The sequence below is a fragment of the Ananas comosus genome, unplaced genomic scaffold, assembly GCF_001540865.1.
Source record: "Ananas comosus cultivar F153 unplaced genomic scaffold, ASM154086v1, whole genome shotgun sequence".
In the NCBI taxonomy this organism is placed as follows: domain Eukaryota; kingdom Viridiplantae; phylum Streptophyta; class Magnoliopsida; order Poales; family Bromeliaceae; genus Ananas; species Ananas comosus.
The window spans coordinates 3007-10920 of record NW_017890866.1 but is presented as its reverse complement, the minus strand read 5'-3'; the positions used below and the strand labels follow the sequence as shown (position 1 = coordinate 10920).

The following is a 7914-nucleotide window of genomic DNA, read 5'->3' as shown; positions in this document are numbered from 1 at the left end:
TTTTGCTTATCTATTGTAAAGCAATACTAGATTAAGATAGGTCATAATTGAAGATTATTAATGCCTTTGTAGATTGACGACTGCTTTACTCCAAACACAGCATTAGTTATCAACCTGTTTTTCCCCTGGTTTCATCTATTAATGTATTTGATTTTGTCTCAGCAGTTCACAATTAGGGGGGGGCGCGAGGGGGCGGGGGTGTTTCTTTTTTCGTTGTTGTTGCAGGAGGATGGTGTTGACCATATCAAAGAAGCGAGCAAGCCTGAGGATGATCAGTAGCTAAGATTTGGTGATCGTCCCCTGCTGCGCTTTGTTTTTTTCTAGGTGCTTCAACGTGCTGATTGGCCATCAATTTTTCTTTTTTTTTTTCCTTCCGTTTTCCTTTTCACTTTGGTGTCGTATCTTAATAGGAACATGAGCGATGGCCGCAGCAGCGGTGGCACCGGACGCTAGCGGTGGGGTATTGGACAAGGAGGCGATGGATGCGGGTGTTTGGTATACGCTGGAATAGGTGGTGGCGCTCGAGTTCTTTTAGATCTAATTCTGATTCTTCGAGTTACTTGCATTTTCTGGCATGCTCATTGATCATAACTGGACTGAAATTCTCAAGAGAAGGGAGCTGTACAGGTCTATTTGCTAACAATTTTGAAGAACTCTTAAAGTCTCCTTTACTATTACACAACTACTTCAACATTATTGAGTGTACTAATTACGACAATTTAACTATTGTAGGGAAGTGTTTGTGAGATTCGACTAGAACACGGTCGCGAAAATGGAGGAGAATGACATCATGGAGATAAGCTCCAATAAGGAGCTCATGTTAGCAGAGTGCAGGGTGAGATGCATTGTGGACAATGCAAAGTGCATTCAAAAGGCAAGTATTCTACTTACATGTGCAAATACACATTAGAATGTGGCTTTTCTATATTTGTTTTTTTCACCAAATTATTTCCTTACATAGGCTGCTAGGGAATTTGGATCATTCTGTACCTACATATGGGGCCATGTAAATCACAAGCCTATGGTTAGCAAATTCAAGCACCCAAGAAGTGTCCCCTTTAGGACTCCGAAATCGGAAGCAATAAGCAAGGACTTGGTGAGGAGGGGGTTCCGGTTGGTTGGGTCGGTGATTGTGCACTCTTTCATGCAGGCCGCGGTGATTGTCTTACTTTATATGCTTAATTTATGATACTTGAAGTTATTTATTTCTATTTGGGAATTTACAGATGATGTTTAATATTTTTTTTTTTTGTTTACAATTCCTTTCAATTTTGTAGCGTTCTTCATCGTAGGCTGGCTTGCTTACTTGAGGAAAATATACTACATTTCTTTTCAAAGGTATGTGTAGTTTCTTACTATTTTTTTATTATTATTTGTTCCTTTCCCTATTAATTGCCCTTTGGTTGTGACTATCGGTTATGGATATTTTTGTGAATTTTGTTCGGTATTGGTGACTTCTGTACGACATCTTAAAAATTACATTTGTATGTAATTGAAGCATCTATTTAGCAGCCTTTGAAATTAACTTGGGAAATTTTGTTGGCCTTCGTTGCTTTCATTGTCGGATGCTTGCAAAATCGTGTACTATGTACTTAGACACTTCTTAAATTTCTAATTTCCCAACTGGTTTTCCTGTAGTTTTCCAAAAAAATTAAAAACAAACTTAAATTTTAGTATTACGATTTGTTTTCAAATTGGGCCACTCTTTGGCAGCCAATGTGTACAAAGAATTCTTGGCCGTATTCTCTTTTATTGTTTTGTTGCTATATGTATGTTTGGCTCCGTTCAGGTGGATTCGATTTTATGTTGTATATAAGCTTACGATTTTTACTCTGGTTTTATACGATAAGCAGTGATGAAAAAAAAAATGACTTCCTTCAAATGGATGGCTTCGTTTTCCTCCTCACATTTTTAGTTTTCCAAAAACGATGATCGAGTGCTGGGGTGACTTTGCAAATTGGATGGCCCTTCGGCAACTATTGCATGCAAGCAATTCGTTGGTGCATTGCAAATTTGATGGCCGTTGGGCAACCATTGCGTACAAACAATTCGGTGGTGCGAGGGGGGGAAGATGGTGGCTGCTTCTTTAGACAAAATTAACTGAGCTGGGCACAACAATGCCATCATGGAGATAAGCATGATACTACATTATGTTCATATACAAAAAAAATCATTGAATTTATATGCCTGTGTATCTGTGTGTTTCCTTCGTGCAATTCAAGAACTTACTCTCTTGAATTTATATAAGTCACAATTGTTTCTTGAAAATTATGGGCTAATGTAGAAAGCCTATGATTTAAGCAAAAGGGTATAGCCCAATGATTTTTTTAGCCGTTAAATAATGCAGTATCTCCAATAAACTTACTCTCTTGATTAAAATATGTGGCATTATGATATATTAGCCAAAGTTCTAATATATTCAGATATACCGCTGTTGTGGGTTTTCTCACTGAGGGCTAAGAAAGGTGGGGTTTTGGTTCGGTCGTGCTATCTAATTTCGAGCAGAGATCGGACAAAAGTTTTGTTTGGTTTCCTGCCATTGCGATATAGCTTTTATATGTGGGTACATGTACTTAAGTTGTTGGTGCTGCCGGAAGATCTCAAACAGTTTCGTGGGTATACTGTTTGGGGTAGTCCAATTGCAATTTTGGCTGGTGGACAAATCTAAGCCTTATATTGATATTTTATTGCTTGCTATATTGGTTTATGAGGTAAGGCATTAATATTGTGGTGGGATTATTGCTGCGACTTTTTTTTTTTGTAATTGCTGTTGTTTGTAATTGCTGAAAAAGTTTCGCAGGATGGTCGGACACATCGAGAGCTTTGTGGTTGTGTTTCTATAAGAATTTTGTAGCCTTCTTGCGTTTTTTCCTTACAGGAATTCACCTTTGGGTTCTTATATTGATTGATGATTGGGCTTTACTTATGTTCCCACAATTTTCCAGTTTGTGTTTGGTTTATTAGATTTTTTTCATTTGGTTTTAATGCTTTTTATAAGGCGATGATGATATAAAAAAATTTTCTTATCTTTCGTATGCTAAAGTAGAGAAGTGGGCTTTTAATAACACAGTGATGATGCAAAACAATAATTGCCAGATGTTGAGGGTACTTTATTGATTTATTTACAGTTTTGGGATAGTAAGCATGCAAACTTTGGATGGCCTATAATATAGGCAACCATTTGCTAGGTTTTATGTGTGGGTGCATGTGCTTAGGTTGTTTTTGCTGCCAGAAGGTCTCAAATAGTTTCGTAAGTCAATGTTTGTAGTAGTCCAATTGCAATATTTGCTGGTGGACAAATCTGAGCCTTATAAAATTCATAGAATTTGTTGTATTTATAAGCTTTTACTTATGTTTCCGCTTTTACATATGATTTTGCTATTGTTTTTTCAGGTTGTTTAAAATTTTTTTCGTTGAGCCCTATAAAGTGTTAACTTCAGAATTGTCGACCTTTTCTCTCTTGCAGATTTCTTTTGACAAAAAGAAGGAAGAGTTATTTGAAATGGTATCATATTTATTAAATTTGTTCTATTATATCTCATAAATTACCATGGCCCATGACTTCTTTAGAACTTGCTTTTATTTTTCAATGTGAGCTTTCCTGCATGGTTTACTATGGACACTCAGCTTGGATGTTTGTCTGTCCATTTGGATTATCCTCAGTGCTTCTATGCTGAAACATATGCCATAGATTTGAATATATCGGAAGAGAACGAAGATATGAAGGTGGGGTATTGTCGTCGTTTTGTTCTTAGATTGCTGCATTCATTATATTCACCTCCCTTCTAGATAAAGTTTTACAGTACATCTATGATTAAAAATGTAAAGGAATAGTTGAATTAATTGCATGCTGAAGAAAGATGTGAGGAAGCAAAGGCACGCGCCAAGGAGCTTGAGAAACAGGTTAGCTTCTAATGCAGCTCAGTTTATTTTACTATATAATAAATGTTTTTTTTTATGTCAGTACCTGAGCATTCCTCTATACTGGTAGAAATTTTTTTTCCTGAGTAAGAACTCATTGCCTTAGCTTTTATTTTTCATGGAAATAAGAATAGTCTTTTATCTTTACTCTTTTACAGTTTATACATGATAGTCTATTATACAAATTTGATCCTTGCAATTGTTAATATTTGGTGATTCAGGTCGCTGCTCTCGGAGAAGAAGTATCTTTAGAAGCTCTGTTATTAAGCAGGTTGGGACGGGCTTTTTCTTTTTGGTTAATTTCAATCACAACTTTTTCTCTTTTCAACTCATTGAAATTTTAAAGAATTAATTTGCAGGACGGAAGCAGCACTCCGCCAAAGAGAGGTAATTTGTTGTCGATGCTTTTCTATATTTTTAGCTTTTATCTTCTTTCAAATCTGTAATCCAGCGTTGTTTCCTTTGCGTCTGAGGTATTTGTTGGTACTTTTTTGAAAATCGGGCTTTTCCTTTGTTTGGATTTGTTCTATTATTTACGCAAAGTACTATTGCTTGGTAATTGTTGATAGGCATTTGCAAGTTGCCGGTTTTTAAATTTGTAGACAGGTTTGATGGTCTGTGACTGGTTATTTGCATGATTGTTATGTTTTACACTAATAAATTTTGTTGCTTTAGATTAAATGCTTTTTGCTATATTATCTTACTTTGTTTGGGCTGTGATGATTCCGCTTCTTCTACGATTGGATACTCCCATTGGTAATTAGTATGTGACTATGGATGAGCTACCGTGTGGCCAACCAGTTGGTACAATTTGTTTATTTCGAAGGCTTGAATCATTTGCGGCTACTAGCTATTTTGTTTGTGCTGTATTATTTGTGATGCTGAAATTGGAGCAGTTTCAAGCTTGATAGCTGATTAATTCTGAGCCCTATATTTTTTTTTTATTGGCTTTTTAGTTAAGTGTTGTTTTTGATTGGCTGTTTGCAGTAATATTTTTGAGTATAATTAAACTGTTTCCTTTAAATTAAATATTTTTTTGATGGTTTATTTGTTTGTCTGGGCTATGATGATTTTATTTCTTCTGATAAGATGCCCACCTTAGTCATTTGTTTTATGGTGTGACAAAGTTTTTGCAATAATTGACTTTACAGGCTATTTTGGTTTTTGTGTGTTTTTTGTGATATCAAAATTCAAGTAGATATGTGGTATCCCATATACATTATTTTTTTATTTTTTCCAGTTGTGTCAACCATTCTGGATCAGAAGATGAAGAACTATGAGGTTTCTGATTATATATATATATATATATATATAGGGGATTCTGATGAAGACCCGACGTCGGTACTTCTCTTTGCCAGTCATCACAGTTACAGACCAGAATTTCGTTATTTCTTAATTATTGTACAAACAATTTATCTTATATTAATTTTTATTCTTAATATTTATGCTGGATTTTAATTCTATATACCTTCTATCTATGGTATTATGTTTCTTTTCTAAATAGTTTTAGTATATTTTATATTTTGTAGATTATATGTTTTTATGTGTTTTGAAAATTATATTTTTTTAAAAAAATATATTTAATTTGCAAGTAATTCAAATATTATCTTTTCGCAACATACCGCGGGTCTGTTTTATCAATTTCATTATTGTGATAATTTTCTTCATAAATAAAAAACAATCAAAGAGTATGTATAAATATGTCCTTTTTTTTAAATTGAAACCAAATAATTTGTATATCTTATAAGAATTGTGTACCAATCTTTTTACTTTTTTTTTATATATCTTATTTTTTTGTATACAATCAAATTTTAAAATTCTAATAATTTACTGTGATAATTTTTTTCCGCCGCATCGCGCGGGTTCGTAACGAGTAATCATTAATTCCCTGTGCTCCTCCACTTGTGCCTCCAACATAGAGAGCAATACTACCCATCAAAAAAGAAAAAGAGAAAAAAAAAAAAAAAAAAAAAAAAAAAAAACAGAGTATAAGATTTAGATTCTACTTCCGGATGGGGAGGTAAAGTTTCTCCTATGTAAATAGCAATTCTTCCGGATTTTACTTTATTTTTATTGATGTCCCGAGCTGTTTTGAAATAGTGTCCAAACTTCATTTTTTTCTAATAAACACTTTATCATTTTTAGCTGTTTTTTTGTATTAGAAAATTTAAGCTAATTGAATAAGGAATTTTGTTAACTTCATGTCATTGCATCAAATCCAATGACTTTAATCTTTCGAGGACCAAATAAAACTGAATTAGTTAACTTATCATGCATAATAAAATTTAAATAATTTAATAAATTTTTTAATTTAAACTATTTATAAAAAATTTAAATTAAAAATTGGGAGTTGAATGAATGTCAATCAACAACAAAAGGTCTCTTCTCTCAAAATAGCATGCAGAGTTGCTTATAATATTCACCACAGTATTTTATATCAAACAGGAAAATTTTGAGAATAACTACAACGGTTTTTTGGAAAGTTGTCATGAGGGTGGTTCGCGGAAAGTGAAGCATCGAAAGTGGCACTTTTAGAAAGTAACGTCTTATCGGTTGTTTGATTTGCGAAAGTGAATATAAAAGTCACTCTACGAAAGTGAACTGATAAAGTGGGTTTGTCACGCCCCGGGGCCGATTTAAAAGCTATTACCATTTTTAAAACTCAGAGTCGCGGTAGATGTACCAAAATTTTTTTTTGAAAAACCTGGCCCACGTGACGTACAGACCCGCCACAAATACAAAGTTTCTCTGTCCACTCGGGCAGAGCCTCCCTTGTATCTGCAGCGGCGTACCAACGATACAACAGGATCACAACCACAACCTACAATTTACCAATCAACAACCAAAGCGGACGTATGCATTTCGCATACAGGCTAGACAACCTTTGAAATGATGCATGCCTCTAAAGCAGCTCCTAGGCGCTGATATGATGCAATCACAATACAACAACCATGCCTATTAAAAAGCTTCCCCACACAGAAGCTTTTTATTTTTTGAACTCTAACTCATTCATATCCATGAAAAATATTTGAAAACCTTTTGAAAACTGTTTCCCACACGGAAACTCTATTTTGGAAACCGACTACCTCGAGGGATTAGAAAACACGATATGTAAAACATCAGAAAAATCCGTAATCATAAAATCACTCATCGCAAATCCACAAATCTCAAGTTTACATGCATAAATAACGGAAGGCATGCCACCGATCTAGCCAAACACGCAGATCACCAACATTCAAGCAATACATAAAGATCAGCTAAACTGCACGCAATAAATATGCTAAGGCTGATAACAACAGACAGTAAGGGCTAGAAACTAAACTGATAACGTGGGTCGGGTAAGCTCTAGCGACTACTACGAACGTGCGTCTACTGTTCGTCTCAACTCTCACCTGGCCGGCGATACCTGAAAAATAGTGGGGGAGGTGAAACATGTAAAATGGTTTCCCTCCCAGTGGGTACCCAAGCCGATGAAGGCGAGGAGTACTTCACAGCGATCAGGAAGAGATATATCAACAATATGGTAAACAAATACTGATGCTGATATAAGGAAACTACAATAGCTATAACAAATAAAGAAGGAAGTAATAAGACAGTGGAGCTGGGCTACTGTACAGGAATGCAAAGGCCAAGTATGCGCTCAAGTAACGAAACCAAAAATGTACGCAATCTGATGCTTGCTATATTGGTCGCCAGACTGCTCAAGCGCTGCTGCTTTACTCGAACTGCGCCCGACCTGATTCACCCGCCCCACAGGACGACCCATCCGGCATAAGCACACTCCCGGTCGGTGGCCAAAACGCGACCGGTGTCGTGAATACCCCCAAGTGCTGTGATCTACAAGGTCTGCTGGTAATAGCTCATACAAAACCGACTCGAATCGGTGCCTACGGCCGAAGCCAGAAACAAGGGCGTACAACGCCAAATCCACGATCAACCCAGATGAACATATGACAAGAGAGTCGATGTGTTGCCCTGGACCCAAGGTGCATC

General features: G+C 35.8%; 1 pseudogene; it reads left to right on the top strand.

The window, feature by feature from the left end:
• Positions 1–421: 421 nt before the first annotated feature.
• LOC109704349 lies at positions 422–5201 on the top strand (annotated as a pseudogene).
• Positions 5202–7914: the final 2713 nt, after the last annotated feature.